General features: G+C 38.3%; 1 pseudogene; it reads right to left on the bottom strand.

The window, feature by feature from the left end:
* Nucleotides 1-316: 316 nt before the first annotated feature.
* Nucleotides 317-2,102, bottom strand: LOC133798114 (flavanone 3-dioxygenase 2-like; annotated as a pseudogene).
* Nucleotides 2,103-20,726: the final 18,624 nt, after the last annotated feature.

The raw sequence follows: 20,726 nt of genomic DNA on the forward strand, positions 1-20,726 counted from the left end.
CATTAGATCAAAATGAGTATATGGTATTTGCTAGCTATATTAATTATAGATGAAGAATCAAAGGCCTTCTATATTCCATTTGTGCTTGTACGGACAGAAACATCGCTGCCGCATGCTACAATTTAAACATAAATATATATAATATATAAACGGGTTATTTGGCAAAATGATCTATTTTTTAAAATGATTTTGTATTTGTAGTTTCAATAAATTTTTTTAAAATGACTTCTCATTATTTAAAAAACTAGTCGAAAATTTAAACAATTTTAGACTATTTGTCGAAAAATTAGACAACTTGTTGAATTCTACACAAATGTCATTTTACAAATTAATATTAAAAATAGACTAGAATACAAATTCAGTAAGTTTATTTTCACCAATATCTCCATATAAACATGTTACTTCATACAAACCATTAAATTAACATAGCAAATATTTTGAGAAGTAAGAAACTAAATAGTACTGAGCTGATCATCACTTCTCTTGTATACTAAAATGATTGATTTGAATGTTTTCCACTGCTTGTTTCTTGAAGTCACTACGGTTTCTGTTAGCAAAAAACTTTCCCCAGTTGTATTTCCTGTATTTAGAGGACTCTCCATTCATTATGTTCTCTAATGGCTTGACCATTAGGCTATGCCCAGGGAAAAAGAAGAAAGGAATTGAATACCTCTCCTTCGTAGAGTTTACCACCACCCTGTGCTCCACACTCTCGTATTTGCCATTGCTCCAAACCTGTTTCAAACCAATATAACTAACTATTATATTAACTTTCTTTTTCTGGCTCTTAGCAATGTAGGATAAAGATTTAATAGCTTCCTCTAAAGGAAGCATCTTTTGATTGGGTTTTGCTTCTAAACTGTGATAATTCTATTTTCAATGGGTCGTATATTCTAATTCCATCTTTTTTCACAACAGCTAATATGGCATAATATATAGCTGAATTGGTTGAGTAAATGATATACCTGAATAATATCGCCAATATTGATTATGAAAGCGTTAGGAGTTGGCCTAACTGGGATCCACTCGTGGTCTGATTTCCTCCTAATTTAGAGTCCTCCTATAGCATCTTGGGCAAGGATGGTCAAAGCTCCAGCATCCGTGTGGCGACCAACACCCAGAACTAGTTCAGGCAAAGGGCAGGGAGGATAGTGATTGAATCTTACCAAGCTCAATTGCCCTTTAAAGCACTCATCCAACTTGTTTTTAGGCAAGCCTAAGCTCTGTGCGACAAGACCCAACAATTTGAAAGCTAGCTTTTCCACTTCTCGAGCGTACTCCTGGCACACCTCTCTACTCAAACATCCAAAACATATAGATATAATATGAACATCTATCAACTATATAATATTAGAGTATGGTACTAAAATCATAAACATCACATGCAGCAGGACAAATGAAATGAAAAATAAATAAAAATAGGAGACTATTTTTATTCTATTACGCAGAAGATAGATTCAGAGAATATGTATAAATATATATATGTATATATATATACATATACATATACATATACATGTGCACCTGAATTGAGGTGGAGAGGAAGGCCACTGATTAGTCAAAGTCCTCAACTGGGTATCATCGGGTTCATGGGAAGCAGGGATCAGACTCCGATCCTCGACCAAGTAATCAAAGACTTCTTTCCAATCCCTAACATTTTTGGTGTTCTCACCATCGTGGAATCCCATGGCGTTCACCTCGTCACGCTTCACCTTCCTCTTCTCCTCCACAGGCAGCTCGAAGAATTTTCGTCCGACATCTTCAACTTCCACCATTAATGCCGGCGGAACTCCATGATTGACCACCTGGAAAAATCCCCAATTCTCGCACGCACGCCTGATCTTTGAAACAACGTCACTTAAATCGGAGAGGTCAATGACGGGGATTTCTTCGTCGTCGAGGAGCTGACGAAGGGCTTGGAGCTTAGGTCTTTGGTCTACGTCTTGAATGAAGGCGGGATCGATGTCTCCCATGGCTGGGAATATTGGATTGAGTGAGTGGACGAAAACAATGGAACTGCGAAGTCAAATAACTCAATCTTCTTCTCATTATTGTCAACATATAACATATGCGCCTATAATAGCGTGGTTTATGTACATTGAACATGGACGGGCTCAGGACTGTGGCGAGAGTGAGTCTTGAAAAGTTAAGAATAAATTTGAGGCTACATTATTATGCTAATTTTACTTTAACTTTTATATTACAGTCAGATTTCAATATTTTTTTTATATTATTTTAAAATATTATTTACTTATTTAAATAGAAAAATATGAGAGAAAAAGAGAGGCCAAAATGCAAAATATAAAAAAAAATTAAAAATATTTGAAGAATACTTTAACTTATCTCTAAGAGCAGTTCTAATGGAGGAGGTAAAATGTCTAAATTTTTATAATATAGAGAAAAAATTGTTAAATAGTATTTCAATGAGTGATGTAAACTTATATATTTTTTTAGCTAAATGAATAGTATTTCTCTATATGTAGTGAAATACTATTCATCAATGTATAAATATATATTTTTTATAAAGTTTTGTATATATATATAAGTGTGATACTATTATATTTAATTATTTTATTTCTTAAAATGAATAAAATATTTTTAAAAATATAATATTTAAATAATGTAGAAAAAAATAGATAAGCTTATGTATGGTATAATGTAAAAGTTTGAGGTAAATTATAAAAAAAAAAATTTTGGTGGTGTATTTTGTAATATAATTTATCTATAATATTTAGCTAAAACTTAAAAAAAAAAAAAAAAAAAACATCTTTCATCATCTCCTTTATACATATATTTATAATAAATATGTACAAACTCCAATTAATCTATATCTACATTTACATAACATTTACCTATTATTTATATAATATTTTAATATTATTATTTTTCTTTATAAGCTTTCTTTCTCCCAATTAGTATATATATTTATTATTTCTTTTTTCTTTTTCAATTATTTTATTTTACTTTAATTAATAAAATATGTTTAAAGATATAATATTTAAATGATTTAGAGAAATATATAGAGAAACTAATGTATGGTATAATATAAAATTTAGAGGTAAAATAAAAAAAAAAATGTGTGTTTTTGGAAAGTATTTTAAAAGATGGAGTAGAACATCCATTAGGAGTACTATAAGAGGACTTCTAATGGAGTAGCTATATTTACTATATAGCTAAATTATAACTAAAGAGTACTAAAAAAAGGTCATACAATAAATTTTTTATCCTTTAAATTTTTTTACCTTTGTCTATAGTGTTTAGCTAGATTTATGTTACACTATTCATTATGTAAACATATTATATTATTATCTTTTTATATATATATATTTATAATCATAAATAAAACTTATATATTTATAGATTTCATCATCTTCTTTTTTTTCTTTCTATATATTATATATATTTATATACCTATTAAAAGAGTTTTATTTACATTTTATAATATTATTATATTTAATCTTTTAATATATTTTATTTTTATTTTAGCACAACATTACATATACTTAATATAAAATATGGCATATTTGTAAGTTGTTGATCATATATTTTATAATATTAATAATTAGAATAAAAAAAATATAGATTGGTATTGGAAAATATATAGATTAATAGTTATAGGAAATATTTGAAATGAATAAAAAATGTTTAAAAATATAATATTTAAATGATATAGAGAAAAAAAATAAAGAAGCTGATGTATGGTATAATATAAAACTTAGAGATAAAATAGAAAAATGTATATTTTGGAGAGGTATTTGTAAAGGATTGAGTAAAGCACCCATTGAGAGTGCTCTAAATGTGGAAATGTATTGTGGCATAGCTAAATTATGGAGTTATTATACAACATCCAATGGAGTTGCTTTTGGTAATGATTCATCAAAATTTTAAAAGATGCAATATTATACATAACCCATTGGACCACTCCAAATTTGTGTTCTACTTTGTCCTTCAAAATATCTCACCAAAATCCAATTTTTTTTTATTTTACCTCAAGCTTTTACATTACACCATAAATCAAATTCTTTATATTTTTCTCTACATCATTTAAATATTATATCTTTAAATATATTTTATTAATTAAAGGAAAATAAAATAATTAAAAAAGAAAAAATAATAAATATATACTAAATGGGAGAGATAAAGCTTATAAAGAAAAAAATATTAAAAAAAATATATAAAGGATATGTAAATGTAATTTTGGATTAATTAGAGTTTGTGTTTAGCTATTATAAATATATGTATAAAGGAGCTAATAGAATATGTTTTTATCAATGTTAGCTAAATATTATAGAGAATTTGTATAATGAAGACATCGTTGGGACTACTCTAACCATGTTTTGGAAGCAACCAAACACAAATTGTTCAATTCTCATCACCCTTTCAGAACTTACATAAGGTTATTTGGTTTGGTATTAAGGAATGAAAGAAATTTAAATTATTTCATAATTAATTTTAGGGAAAGTCTACGGTAGGGGAATACTTTTTTCCCTATCAGTACAACACATCCCTTAAATGAATCTGTAAGGGTGTTTTTATCCTATTTTTTTTTTCATGATGGTGTTAATTATAGTTATAACATACCTCCTGCAAATTTTCAATAAATTCTGAATAATTTATATGAACAAACTTCAAACAGTTACTTTTCTACATGTATAAAATAAAAAACAAGTACACGTTCAACAAGTTGTTTGAACTTTATTTTCAACATTGTAAATTATTCAAAATTTCTTGGAAATTTGCAGAAGGTCTGTTCTAACTATAATGAATACCGTCATGAAAAAAATTAGTATAAAAACACTCCTACATCCATTTAAGGAGTGTGTTGTACCAGTAGGGAAAAAAGTACTACCCTACCGCAACATTTCCCTTACTTTTATATTATTTTAAAATTGAGTGAGTAATTTTATATTCTTATCGATTTAAAAAAAAATCCACTCATTTTTCTCTCCAAATTAGAAATTTCAGTGCGACCTACACAATTATTTTCCATCCCATTTTCCTTTCGATCCTCTTTTTTCTTTCTTACCAAGTATTATTTTTTTTTTCTTTTTCTTCACTTGTCTCTCAAAAAAATTCTTTCATCTCCTTTTTTCTCTTTACCAAACATAGGCTTATTCTCTTTACAAGAAAAAATAGTTTTAGATTACCTCCAAAATAAATATATTTATAGAAATATTGTTCAAAATAAATTAATAAGATATTATTTTCTTAAATTGTATTTTCATTTTAGGATTGATGTCAAAACAATCTCTTGTATTAAAATACCAAAATAGACCTTGAGTTTCAAACTATTCTAGAAGAAGCCTAATGTTTTGTAAAATAATAAAATTTTGAAAGGATCAGAGTCCATTTTAGTATTTTGATAAAATTCCAAATAATAATTTTGTTATCCGTAAAAAATCACGAGATGACGCAGCGAATGAGAAAGCGGCACGTGGCATCACAAGTCAGAGAAAAATGACAGTATTGAAAAAAGACCGGTGAACAAAAAAGATAGGTCCAGGACCTATAGGGAAGTCAACCAGGCCTAAACCCCGAGGGGTGGTCGGCCTGGCCCTAGCAACTAGGGGTGGTCGGTCTGACCCCAACCCCAAGGGGTGGTCGACCTGACATGCTCAAGAGCCACATGGGTGGTCGACCCACCCTACTCTTCATAGGATGGTCGGCCTAAACTCCTAAATACATGTAAAGTTCATGCTCATTCCAATAGGCCTAACACCCAGAATATCAGCAGGCCTAGCACCCAGAAGGGTCATCAAGCCTAGCAGAAGATCAACAAGCCTAGCACCCATAGTGTCACCAGGCCTTGCACCCAAGCTCTAAAGGGTCATTGGGTCTAGCACCTAAGTCTCATAGACCAACCAAGACTTAGCGTTTTCCCAAAGGTTTCAATTGTGCATCGTCAACCACGATCCAGAGAAACAACGAGAAGACCCACGATCTCATAATCATGGGGAGGTGGACACGTGTCTCCACTACCCGATAATCGTGTAACGAACCACGATCTCCAGTATTACTGATCATGTAACAACCCCTAGGTACTATAAATAAAGACCCAAGGCTTCATAAAAATGATCTTTTTTGGAATGATGTTGAGAGAGATATTTTCTGAGGAGAAACTTTGGGCAAATTAGTAATGAGTGAATACTTCAGTTCATTCGTGCAATTGTCTATCGAGTGATTCAATACTAAAGACTAAGTGGATTAGGTTATTACTGTTCATCAGAACAGGGCTGAATCACTATAAATTTTATGTGTATTTGTTTAAGATATTTGTACTCTGTCGTATATTATATTCATTTCGTTCAAAGGTGTCGTATACTGAACATATGACCATTGTCCAATTTCACAGGTCAACATATTGGTGTTTTCATTAAGAGTACAAAATCGAGAAACACATTTTCATCAGTTTTACGATGCCTCCAAAACCTAGTCAGACAAAGAAGACGACTCCCAAGGATTCCACGACACACGATCCCATCGATCCTGTTAACGAACCTCAGATGGAGGTTGGAGAACAACTTGATGCGAAAGATCCACAAGAGGAGATGGCACATTTTCTGGCGAGGCAGGAGGCCTTTGCTGCAGAAATTTCCCTCCAAAGGGAGACTATGGAATGACAACGACGGGAGATAGATGAGCATGTCTAGAGGATGATCCAGAGGGAGCAGGAAGCTGACCGGAGGCAACAGGAGGCCACTGTGGTCCTAGAAGCGGCTACCCAGTTAGCCCAAGCTAACGCTGAAGCTGCTGCTCAAGCGAGGAGGTAGGCTCAGGCCAAAGTAGTAGGGATGCGAGACAATAGTAACAGGGAGTCCTAGGGGAGGAGTCGAACCCTAAGGATGCTCTTAGAGCCACCTTCCCAGAGACAGGATGAAGAGGCACAGTCCAAGACTATCTCCTCCATGACTAAGAAGAATAACACCTTCATCTCGGAGTAAGAGTGTTACCAACCCGAAGGTCCCCTCCCATGGGGACAGACGAAACGACACAGGAGAGGAAGGTCAGACATCTGAGAGGCGTGATAGGAATGGAAATGGTCGCTCAAAGTCTCATAGTCATGTAGGAGGAGAGGCTCAGGGGAAGGGTCGCGTCGGCAAGAGCAAGGCGGACCTACCACCCCTACACCCTTAGTTTCGGAAGGGAAAGGAACAGATGAAAAACACCAATTACGTGTTCAATAGGATCGAGAAAGATGCGCAACCTCAGGATCTGAGGGAGGTCATCAACAGGAGGACCAACCCTCGAAAGGGGGTAATAGGGACGTCTACCCCACCTGGAGTAGCGATCCCACCAATAGTGCAGGCTCAAATAAATGCACTCACCATGGCTGTTCAAGGTCTGACAAAGAAACCTTCAAATATCGAGCCGGCTCATAGAAGTGGGAGTCCCTTCAGTGCCAAGATCCAAGCTGCTCAACCACCACCAAAATACAAGACCATAAAACTTCCAACATACACTGGGAAGGAGGACCCAGTACGACACATTGGAAAGTTCGAGGATCAGATGGAGTTACTTGGTGTGGAGCATGATTATAGGTGCAGGGTATTCCCTACCACTCTATCTGAGTCAACTCAAGAATGGTATTAGAAATTCAAACCTAGATCCATCACATCCTGGGAGAAGTTCAAGAATGAATTTTGCAAGGTCTTCAGTGCCGGGCGGATTCAACCAGTTTATGCCAACCAGCTAGCTGACATCAAGTAAGGAAAAGATGAATCCTTGAAGGACTACATCCAAAGATTCATGAGAGAGGCAAACCGAGCATCCACAGTAGGAGAAGAAGTTTCCATCTTGGTAGGAATAATTTATCATAATCCCTTGTGGGACAGCATACATAGGAACCTCATCAACACCTTGCAAGAGTTCCTGGACCTAGCATACAAATACATTAAGCTAGATGACACTATCATGAAGGAAGAAAAAGGCATAAACCATCATACCACTATCAAGGCAGGAAAGAATGGTGCAAACCCTCACGACAACAATGGGGGCAATGGTAAGATGAGAACCTCAGGGGCCGAGCAGAGTGGAGAAAAGAAGGCTAAGTTAGCACCAACTGAAAAACAACCTAAGCATCAACCCTACCAACCCAGGTTCACCAACTATACTGTCATGACTACATCAAGCGCTGAGATTTACTTGGAAAAGTACCAGGAGGTACCATACCGAAAGCCACCACCCTTACGCTCAGAATGAAAGAGGGACAAGAACAAGTTTTGTCGTTTCCATAATGACTATGGGCATGACACAAATGAGTGCAAACATTTGAAGGATGATATAGAGTTTATCCTCCGATCAGGAAAACTCTCAAGATACCGAGTCAAGACCGAAACCCCAAGCAGGAATCCAAAGTTCCAAAGGCAAAGGAGTCCACCACTGGAGCCAGCAACCATGGACTTCACATTGGATACCTTATGTGGGGGGGGGGGGCACATAGCAAGAAACAGTAACAATGCTCGTGAGCAATATGCAAGGACCCTAAGACATGAGGTAGGGGAGTCTTCCCAGTGCATGGCAATAGAGGAGCGGTCTCCTAAAAATCTGAAGTATGAAAGTGAAACTCTCACTTTAAAGAGGATGACGCCAGGCATATGAGGAACCTCCACAATGACCCTCTAGTCCTTACCATCCAAATTTCCAATGCCCGAGTGAAGAGATGCTTGGTGGATATGGGAAGCTCAGTAGATATCATCTATAAATCATCCCTCAAGAAGATGAATCTCACAGTCAAGGATCTGACACCTTGTTCCCCAGTGATATATAGGTTCACGGGAGAATGCCTAGCACCACCAGGAACTATCAGACTACCGGTCGTGGTGGAGGATGTCCCTAGGCACGAGATTGTGATGACAGAGTTCCTGGTGGTAGATTGTTCATCGACTTACAACGTAGATCTCGGGAGACCCCTCCTGATGGCATTACACTCAGCAGTGTCTATCTGGCATCTGTCTTTTAAATTTCCCACAAGCGCAGGGCAATGATGCGTACATGGTAACCAAAGGGAGGCACAAGAATGCTATAATGAGTTATTAGTCAAGGAAAATAAAGGACCATGCGTAAACAACATGGTAATAACCTGCTGCAAAGGGAATGAAGGAACCGATGAAGTTGTCAACATGGAAGTTGACGTCGAAAGAAACACTCTACTGGAGTCGGGGCTCCTTTTAATGAAGATTTTTTTATTATAGCAAGTTTCCCAAAGCAAGGTAAACGACATCGATCCTCGCTTTAGGGATGACGTCATGGGGGTAGGACTAGTCAAAGATCTTGATGAAGTGCTACTAGATGAGGAGGACCCTACATTGTAGACCGTCTATAGAGGATTGAGTGATAATTATGGCTGTAACAATGGATAACTAATAATGTATCTATATTGTTTATAAATCGTTCTATGAATTCAAGAGTGCAACTCTGATTCTTTAGTGGACTCACGATGAATTAATAAGTTAGTAAATTTATTTGTTAAATTTATGATAACTTATTGGAACTTTATTTCATAGGCCCATGGTCCCCACAATACCTTGGATAAAATCATCTAGATAGTCTCAATTAATTGATTTAATTATCAATTAGAATTATCACAGTTGATCACGTCAATTTTGGATAATTTCACAAGGTTATTCAATTTAGAGAAGAAAATAGATTTTAGGGAAAATTTATTAATTAAGACAAATTGGTGTCTAAATTAATATATAATTTTAAATAAGGTTCAAATTATAAATAATTAATTTGATGAAGGATTTAAATAATTATTTAATTAATTAATCAATAGAAAATAATATAGGTCTTGAATTTAAGTCCAATGGGCTTATAATTAAATGGGAAATTTCACGTGCCTATAGCCCATGAGAATTCTAACCTAAGGGTTGTAATTGCATATTATTATATTGATTTTTTAATTAAATAAGTGACCTAATTGAGCCTTTAAAATGAATGCTATGTGAGAGTTGAAAATAGATTATCAGAAGATCTAGTTTTGCTGCTTTAGGGTTTTAGACTCTCTCTACAACAAAAATCCTCTTCTAAGCCTCTATATTCTCTTCTTATATTCTCTCTGTATCTATCTCATGTATTGAGAATTTCTCATTCTAGTCTAGGTGATTCTAAGAATAATGTGGAAGGTTGTGAAGAAATTTGAATATCGGTTCAGTTTCTTGGGGACACCCTGCGACAGAAATGATACAAGGGAAAGAGAAACTAAATGAAGGACTTATTCATTCTGTTGCATATAATGTAAGTGTTGTTATCATTATCTCTATTTAAACTCAATTATAGAAACATGTTCTAGGTTTTCTTATATTAATTTTTTAAAAATATGATTTACATGAAAATAAATAAGATCTTGTATAAGTATTCCCAACAACTGGCATCAGAGCCTTTGGTAATCTTTATTTTCATGCATGAACATGGTAAAATTAAATTATTTGATGTGTTGAGTAATTGGATGGATTTCATGTTCTTATGAAGCATATTAAATTTAATGAAATTATTAGCAAATTTTGGCTATTTTGTTGTGTTTTCTATGCAATTAAATTTTATAAATGTTTTATCTAGTGTAAAACATTGTAAAAAATATTTAGAAAACGTTTTTGGTCTGAAAAATTTTACACAAAAAAAAAAAAAAAATTGGTTGCAATGCACTTCTGCACATGCATCTATGTGCGTCACCCCTGCTGCGCGCGCGCACCCTTCGGTGTCATCCCTCCACGCGCGCATGATAAATGAGTATTAGGCTCGTTTATGGTCTAGTTTTTAGGTTGGTTTTCGTTAGTTTAGGGATATTTTATTGCAGAATTACGCTCGTTTGTTCATGTTTCAGGTTTTTCATGCTAAGATGGTGAAAAGAGTGGAATGAAGTGAAAGTTGAAGAAAATGGAGTTATTTTTGAGAAAATCGCGTCTTTTGGGAGCAAGATGTTCGAGAAATGATTCTTTAAGTAGCGCTACAGCGCTAACAAAGTAGCGCTACAGGCTAGAAAAGGGAAAATTAGAAGTGTTGAATCTGTCAATAGCGCTATAGCTCTACAAAACGAGCGCTACAGCGCTATCAAACACTGAAGAGTAGCACTACAGTGCTACAATACTAGCGCTACAGCGCTAGTGCACTAATTCTTGAGGAAATTTGATTCTATGAATAGTGATACAGCGCTACCAAACCAGCGCTATCAACGCGTTTTGCAGATTTTAAACCACTTTTTGAATGACAAAATGGTCTTTTCACTTGGGAGCCTTGGAATACTATTTAAGGAACATTATTATGGGATTTTGATAAGGAGTTTTAGATTTATAAACCCTAGATTTAGAAAAGGCTACTGTAATTAGTTTTCTTTTTCATCTGAATTCTTTAGGTTAATTTTTATGAACAATTATTTGAAGTTTATTTTCATCATGTTATCTATGAACTAATTTCTTTTATCTAGGGATTAATGTAGTCACTTGGATTTCTATTTAATTTTATTATGATATTCTATTGATACTTCTTCTCTATTCTAATATATATGATGTTTGTTTAATGCTAGTAAATACTTGATTTAATGGTTTTGATTCAAAATTTGAAAGATGAGAATTGAATATGCTATCATTGTATAGACATAGGTTGCATATTGGACGAAAGTACCTGTATGACTTGTGTAGTAATTAGGTTTCCATGTTTAATGTCTTCTATATGTTTAAGTTGATCACAGAAATGTAGAAAACCTGCATATAGATTGAGATCTTATATCTTGAAAAAGAATAGAAATCGATTATATTAACCTGCTATTAGAATAGAAAGAATAGATTTAGAATTGATTATTAAAATTAATAGAATGAAAAGTTGATGAAATTAATTCCTAGGTTTTTTTATTATTGATTTTTGATTAGTTAATTCATTGTTATGTGTTATACCCAAAAATTGGAGAATGCATCCTAGGAGGCTAAGGAGAATGCATTCTAGGAGAGCTAAGGGGAGTGGTCCTAGGAGATCCAAGGAGGATATGGTCCTAGGAGACCCCAAGAGAGTGATCCTAGGAAAACCCAAGGATGAGGTCCGAGGAGAACTCAAGAAAGTGGTCTTAGGAGACCCCAAGGAGAAAGTGGTTCTAGGAGACCCCAAGGAGGATGTGGTCCTAGGAGACCCCAAGGGTGTGTTTGAGGTAAGCCTCCCAAGGTTTCCTAAGTGTTGGCTCGAACGTGTCTAAGGTAAGTAGCTAAGGAGGAGGAGTCCCATGCAAGTCAAGAGTGGAGACTTAGTTTTTGACAAGGAGAGCCTACACAATGTCCGATCGGACATAGTTGGGAGATGCTAAAGGAGAGTGCCTCAGACTTGTCCAAGGTGAGGTGCCAAGGAGGATGCCTCGGACCACCTTGGTCCGAGGAGAAGGCCACGAGGTCCGAAGGGACCTTGAATAGAGGAGGTATGCTCGGACTTGTCCGAGGTGAGAAGCAAGGGTGTTGCCTCGAACCACCTTGGTCCGAGGAGAGCCAAGCTTGTATCACCTTGGTCCAAGGAAAGCTTGAAGGAGTAATCAACATGCATGTGAGACTACTTCAAAGTCCCCAGAGCGACTCTAGCAAGAATTGGTCTAGGCACCCGGGAATCTCTCATTCCTCACTCAAATTGAGGAATTAGTTGTATTTTAAATATTTCTTGTAATATAAATATAAGATGAATAATAAAATATCCCTATTTAAAGGGGATATCCGTTGAGTATCTTAAGCCTATAAATAGGGGCTTATGGGATGAGAGAAGGGCTTCTTCTGCTGCTTCTTCTTTCTAGAGAGAGAAAATTGGGTCTGTGTATTCTAGAGAGAGAAAATTGGGTATGTGTATTCTAGAGAGAGAAAGTGCTGATATTTGAGAGAACTCTTGTATTTTCACAATCTGTACTGAAGAAACTCAGTTGGCTCAGTCCATCTGATCTTGAGTATAGATCTATAAATCACAACTCTAAGTGGATTAGGCTATTACCGACAATCGGGGCTGAATCACTATAAAAATCCTGTGTGTTATTTACTTTTCTTGTTTATACCGCCTGTTGTCGTTTACATTCTCTTGAAGGTTCGTCGTATTTGACGTTCTCACGTCGTTGGCTAAAAACGCAGTCAACATTATGTTTCCATTTATTTAAATTTTGTTCATAAGTTAGAGTATTCACTTTAATTTTATTCTTTTCATCATAATTTTAATTCACCAAATAGAAAGTTAAAGAATAATTAGTGATATTTGGAAAATAGTCTTCGTGGGATCGACACTCTACTTATCATATATTACTTGATTCGACCACGTATACTTTCATGTTAATATTCACAGAACAGCGCGCAGCTCTTGGGTGCACAATGTGACATGCTGCGACATGACACACCTCCAGGGGGCCATTTTGTATGTATGAGCATGCCTTGGTGCTTGATCATTAGTCAAGTCTTGCACCAAGTAACCTCAAGGGTAGGGGTGGCACTTTTGTAATTATGTATATGTCTCCCAGGAGAAAATCATATATGTTCCTGGGAAGACTTTATTTCCTTAGAATGCTCCTCAGGGGGAGGTGACCTGGTGACTTAGAGAAGCACCATGGCCACCAGCAGATAGGGGCTTAAGTTGTGTACTCCCTTGCCCTATCAAGGCCTTATATGAATAAGACGATGTTTATCCATGTCACTTTGTGTATGCTTCCTTTATGGTCTATGTGTTGCTTGTTTGTTAGGCCATTGCATGCCACTTGCCTATGTTGTATGCTCTAGTTGTTGTGTGGGATGTTGCCTTTGGATGGCTTGCTTTGTGCTTGCTCATGCTTCGTCATTGCCCTTGCATGTGCAAGACTTGTATCGTGGCTAACCATTGGGTTTGTTTGCCACATGTGTGAATTTTAGGTTGACTTGCTAGCTGAGAGTGCTAACAAGTGCTGCACATTCCATCAATTCGAGGAGTCAAGTTGGCGGCCCATGATAGTTGGTATCAGATCCAGGTTAGAGAAAGCTTGGTGACCCTGCATGATGGTGAGCAACACTCAAATGATCGAAGCACTGGAGAGGCACGTTGGAGAGCTAGATGGCCTGGATGAGAGGGTTAGGGATCTTAGCTCTGTCAGGCTAAAAACAATGACGAACAACACACAAAATTATGTGGCTGTGTTGGAGCGAGATATGACCAATTTACTAGCCTGCATAACTGCAATCGAGCGAAGGGAGAACCTTTCAAGTACATCCAATAGTCCTCAGAGGGAGGAACGTATTGAGGCAGTGGAACGAGCGGTGAAAGACCTACAAGAAACACTAAATTACCTTGTAGAGAATTATAGGGGTCAGTTGAGGCATTGAAGGGCGAGATGTTGGAGATGAACACTAAGTTGAACCTTACCATGAGGGTGATCGGGAATCAGCCTACCACAGGACCCATTGGCATGGAATACGGAAGGGTAAATGTGCTTAAGCCGAGGCCCTATGGGGGGCTAGAGACACAAAGGACTTAGAGAACTTCCTCTTTGATATGGAGCATTACTTCAAAGTCGTGAGAGCTTAATCAGAAGATGGCAAGGTCGCCATGGCAACAATGTACTTGTCTATGGATGCCAAAGTGTGGTGGAGGACAAAGTATGATGGCATTCAGAACAGCAGATGCACCATAGCAACATGGGAAGATCTAAAGAGAGAATTGAAGACGCAGTTTCTCCCTGAAAATGTTGCCTACATAGCTCAACACCAATTGAGAGAGCTGAAGCACACTAGAACAATCCAAAAATACATGAAGAAACTCTCTGGGTTGATGCTTGATATCAAAGACATGTCTGAAGTGGACAAGCTCTTTGCATTTTTGGAAGGTTTAAAGCCTTGGGCAAAGCAAGAGCTTGAGAGACAGCGAGTGGCTGACCTGGCCACTACTCAAGCTACTGCCGAACGACTAACCAGTTACTCATCAGGGAACATTCAATCGAAGAAGATTAATCCTTCACCTAGCAGAAGCAACGTTGGGTGTAAAAAGTCGGGAAAGTCTTGGCAGAGAAAAAGTGGGGGAGGAGAGAAGAGGAGTGTGGAGTCTAACTCTCCTAACAAAGGTAGTAACCCTCCGTTCAAGAAGCCTCTTACATGTTGGATTTGTACCGGACCGCATAAGTCGACAGAATGTCCTCACAAATCCAAGATGAGTGCCCTCCAAGCATCATTTTCCCAAGGGGAACAAGCCAACGAATAGGAGGATGAGGAATATATGCACATGGGTGCCCTCCGGATGCTAAATGCTCTCAAGAAACATGATGCAAAAGTGAAGAAGACCCTTGGAAAAGGACTAATGTATGTGGATGTCACTATAAACAGTAAAATGGCTGAAAGCGTGATGATCGACACGGGCGCCACTCACAACTTCATTTCGGAGATTGAAGTTAAACGTCTGGGACTGAAATGGGAGAAGGATTATGGCTGCATGAAAGCGGTTAACTCAGAATCCTTAGCCACAACCGGCGTGGCTAAGAAGGTGAACATGAAGATCGGCTCGTGGGAGGAGCAAACTAACTTGGTGGTCGTGCGAATGGATGACTTTGATGTGATATTGGGTATGGACTTTCTTAAAGAGAAAGGAGCCATTCCCCTCCCAGCTATGGTAAGTTTACTCATAATTGGAGAGACACCTGCAGTGGTGCCTGCTAAAGTGGAGCAGTCCCCGGAAACCAAGTTGTTGTTAGCCTTGCAATTGAAGAAGAGCGTGAAAGACAAGAACCCACATATATTTCCCTACCCACAGTATACGAGGATACAGTGGAAGAAGTCATTCCACTAGAGATTCAAATGGTCTTGAAGAAGTATGGAGATGTTATGCCGGATCAACTCCCCAAAGCCTTGCCACCGAGAAGAGGGATTGATCACCAGATCGAATTGGTGCCAGGAGCCAAACCACCTGCAAAGGCAGCCTATAGGATGGCTCCCCCTGAACTAGAAGAACTGAGGAAGCAGTTGAAGGAATTACTAGAGGCAAGCTTCATCAGACCATCAAAGGCAGCATTTGGTGCGCCCGTGCTATTTCAGAAGAAGCACGACGGGAGCATGAGACTGTGTATTGATTATCAGGATCTCAACAAGGTGACAGTGTGCAATATGTACCTCATCCCCTTGATCGCGGACTTGTTCAACCAGTTAAATGGAGCGAAATTCTTTACAAAATTGGATTTGAGATCGGGCTACTATCAAGTGCGGATAGAAGAAGGGGATGAGCCAAAGACAACGTGTGTGACTCGATATGGAGCATTCGAGTTCCGAGTCATGCTATTTGGGTTGACAAACGTACTAGCCACATTCTGTATGTTGATCAACCAAGTTTTCCATGAGTACCTACATAAGTTCGTGGTAGTCTACTTAGATGACATTGTTGTTTATAGCTCCACAATAGAAGAACATTAATGACACTTAGCTCAAGTGTTTCAGAAATTGAGACAGAACCAACTCTATGTGAAGCGAGAGACGTGCCCCTTCACACAAGAGAGAATCAAGTTCCTAGGCCCATTGTAAAACGTGGTCAGATCTGCATGGATCTAGAGAAGGTGCGGGCTATTCAAGAATGGAAGGCCCCCACCAATTTGAAGGAACTACGGTCTTTCCTTGGTTTAGCCAACTATTATCGAAGATTTGTGGAAGGCTATTCAAGAAGAGCGGCACCCTTGATCGAGTTGTTGAAGAAGGGTGTAACTTGGACGTGGACAGATAGATGTGTCGAAGCATTTGAGAGTATAAAGGAAGCCATGATGCGAGATCCTGTCCTCGCCTTACCAAATGTCAGTAAACCCTTTGAAGTGCAGACAGATGCATCTGATTATGCTTTGGGAGGAGTACTTGTAAAAGAGGGCCACCCCATAGCTTATGAAAGCTGCAAACTTACGGATGTAGAGAGGCAGTACACTGCACAAGAGAAGGAGCTTCTCGCAGTAATCATTGTCTACGAGTGTGGAGGCACTATTTGTTGGGGCCGAAGTTTGTGGTGAAAACAAATAATGTCGCGGTGAGTCATTTCCTCATCCAGCCAAAGCTTACCCCTAAGTAAGCAAGATGGCAGGAGTTCATAGCAGAATTCGACTTTCATTTCGAACACAAGGCGAGCTGTCTAAACCAGGCAGCTGATGCCCTGAGTCACAAAGTTGAGTTAGCGGCTCTAAAATTGCTAGCAAATATGTCGGCTAGCGCGGTGACTACTCCCATTCAAGAGCACATTAAGGAGAACCTGGTGAAAGACCCGGTGGTGAAGACCATCATGAATCTCGCAAAAGAAGGAAATACTCGCCAGTTTTGGGTGGAAGACGATCTTTTGTGGGCCAAGGGTGGCCGTTTATATGTTCCAAAGATGGGAGATTTGCGGAGGACACTAATGAGTGAGTGTCACGACACCTTGTGGGTGGGTCATCTAGGGTGGCAGAGAACACATGCCCTATTGAAGCAAGGGTACTACTGGCCACAAATGCACAATGATATAGTGGAGTATACCAAGACCTGTCTCACCTGCCAGCAAGACAAAGTGGAAAGACACAAGACACCAGGGTTGTTAGTCCCAAGCTGACCATGGGAGAGTGTGTCTCTTGACTTCATTACTGTCTACCGAAGACAGGAGACTTAAGTGCGATCTTAGTTATCATGGACAGATTTTCAAAGTATGCAACATTCATACCGGTGTCAAAGTATTTTTCGGCAGAATAGACAGTAAGACTTTTCTTTAAGTATGTTGTTAAGTATTAGGGAGTACCCCAAAATATAGTCAGTGATCGAGATGGAAGATTCACAGGGAACTTTTGGTCTGAGTTATTCAACCTTTTGTGGTCACAACTAAACATTTCCTTGAGCTACCATCCTCAAACAGACGGACACACTGAAAGATTCAATGGGATGCTGGAAGAGTACTTGCGACATTTTGTCAACGCCAACAAAAAGAATTGGCTGCAACTACTAAACTTAGCTCAATTTTTCTTCAACTCTCAGAAGAGTTCTTCGTCAAACAAGAGCACTTTTAAAGTTGTCAACGGCCAGAAACCACTGCTACCCCACAGAGTGGATGAGTATCAAGGAAGAAATCCAAGAGCCTTTAATTTCATGAAAGATTGGAAGAAGACCATCGAGATTGCCCGAGCCTATCTGGAGAAGGCAACAAAGAGAATGAAGAAGTGGGCAGATCAGAAAAGATGACCGCTGAAATTCAAAGCAAGCGACTTAGTGATGATCAAGCTGAGGCCCGAACAACTGAGATTTCGAGGGAATAAGGACATCAGACTCGTCCGCAAATACGAGGGTCTTGTTCCAGTCATCTCAAAAGTGGTCCTAACCTCCTACAAAGTCAGCTTACTAGAATGGATGAAGATACACCTGATCTTGCACGTTAGCAACCTAAAACCCTATCATGAAGATCCAGAAGTTCCAGCTCGCAACTAGTCTACCAGAGAAGGAGTCAGCGTCAAGCCACGAAGCAGCAGACAACCCGAAGAAATCCTAGCAGAGAGGACTATGGTCATGGAGAGAAAGAAGAAGAAATAGTTTCTGGTGAAGTGGAAAGGGCTCGGAGATGAAGAAATTTGCTAGGAAAGGGTGGAGGACTTGCACAAACTTACGCAGAAGATTGAAGATCAGCAAGGAGTAAGTTCATCAAGGACGCCGAAGATTTAAGGGGGGAGAGTGTGACATGCTGCGACATGACACACCTCCAGGGGCATTTTGTATGTATGAGCATGCCTTGGTTCTTGATCATTAGTCAAGTCTTGCAACAAGTAACCTCAAGGGTAGGGGATGGCACTTTTGTAATTATGTATATGTCTGTCAGGAGAAAATCATATATGTTCCTGGGAAGACTTTATTTCCTTAGAATGCTCCTCAGGGGGAGGTGACCTGGTGACTTAGAGAAGCACCATGGCCACCAGATAGGGCTTAAGTTATGTACTCCCTTGCCCTATCAAGGCCTTATTTGAATAAAATGATGTTTATCCATGTCCCTTTGTGTATGCTTCTGTTGACCCTGATTTTGGTCAACAACACGGAGTCTAGGAAACGACAAGAAAACGATATAGAGCTTGAAAATAATCTAATGGAAAGATAAAGAACACAGGGATTTATAGTGGTTCGGCCCCAGTAATTGGTAATGTCCTACGTCCACTTGATACTATTATTAATATTGAACTCCCAAGGTGTGATCAAAGAACGAGGGTTCCTGAGTTTCACGGACCTTAGAAGAAGAAAACAATACAATGATGGATAATAGTAATGTAATTCTCTAAGGAAAAAGATCGTTCCCCTTCCCTGAGCTATCTCTTGTATATTTATAGGCTCAGGAAGAGTTACAAGAATTAGGAAAAAATATCTATCCTTAATGATCGGATCTGCAGGTCATAATGAAGAGATATTCTTGGATATTATCACAACTGTACAGATTTTTACATAAATGAACGAACATACGACGAGGCTGGTCGTACACAAAATTTGATCTCGTCGTGCAGAAATAATGCTGGTAGATAGGCGAGTCGTATCTCTGCTACGTGTCCGCCACGTGTCAAAAATCCTTGCCACGTCATCAGCAACTGATTTATGGATAAAAATTTTCCCCCCAAGTTTATTTATTGCGACCAGCAATAAGTAAACTTAGGAAAACAACTTTTCATATGCCCCACGAAATCTGTCAGAGCCCTCGTGCGTTTTTTAAAACAGTGACCTAATCACATCTAATCAAGCCTTTTCAGTTTTCAAGAAACCATTCTGACGGCTGTTACACTCCCCCATGCCTTGAAAAAAGCAACCCATGATTAACCCTTTTCGGCACACATCATCTCTATAAATAATCCCCACAATCTTCTTTTAACTCTTTACACGCCATCTTTTGCCAAGAACTCCCAAGAAAAATATCTCAGAGCCACGAACTTTAAGGTTTTCAGACGCTTTGCTGAGGATCTCTCGTCTGCAAACTCAAAGTTCCTACTTCTCAGAATCTCCAATCTTCACTCAAGTAAATTTTCTTCGACGTTTAACCCTTTGAGATGCCATGCATGATGCTTCTATGCTCTGAGACTTTTCATGTTCTTGGGTATAGATTTGTGAAGATTTTGCATATACCATTTGATGCTTGATAGGGTAGTGTACTTTTGCTCTATATAAGTTAGGAATCAGTTTGATAGTCAGGATCATGGATTTAGGGTGTGTTAGCTGAAAAACTGGGTTTTTCCCGCCCTTTTGGAATTGAAAAAGCTTTTTTCAGAAAAAACTTTTTACTTTCACTCTTTGATCCATTTTTCAAACTGCTCGCATAAAACTTAGTGTTTCGGTTAGAATGTTGCTGGTCGATAGACGTGAGCAACGTTATTCCAACTTTCAACATAAGCTCCCAGGCTGTGCATCTTATCTCCCCCTTTGCCTATTTGCAGTTTATATGCAAGACCCGTGGGGCGGAGAAAGACCCATCGACGACGATCTATTGGCTCAACTGCTCGAGGACGAAGAACAACCCTCGATATTGATACCTGATATTCCTTTTTCCCGTATTAATCCAAACACTTCCCCAGTTTTGACTCGAAACATGGCTCGCACCAAAACTAAGGCCCAGAAAAGAAAAACCTCCAACACTTCTCATCAGCCTGCTGCTGATGCTCCCCCGACCAGTGGTCGAGACGAAAATGCCCCCGATCCAAATATCTAAAGACATGCCCACCCTTGACACGTTATTCAGCCGGATGTCGAGTGGCATGTAGTCTCTGAGAGTAGGGTGACGATCAGAATGATCGCCAACTACTTAAGAAAATA

Source organism: Humulus lupulus, chromosome 1 (genome assembly GCF_963169125.1).
Source record: "Humulus lupulus chromosome 1, drHumLupu1.1, whole genome shotgun sequence".
In the NCBI taxonomy this organism is placed as follows: domain Eukaryota; kingdom Viridiplantae; phylum Streptophyta; class Magnoliopsida; order Rosales; family Cannabaceae; genus Humulus; species Humulus lupulus.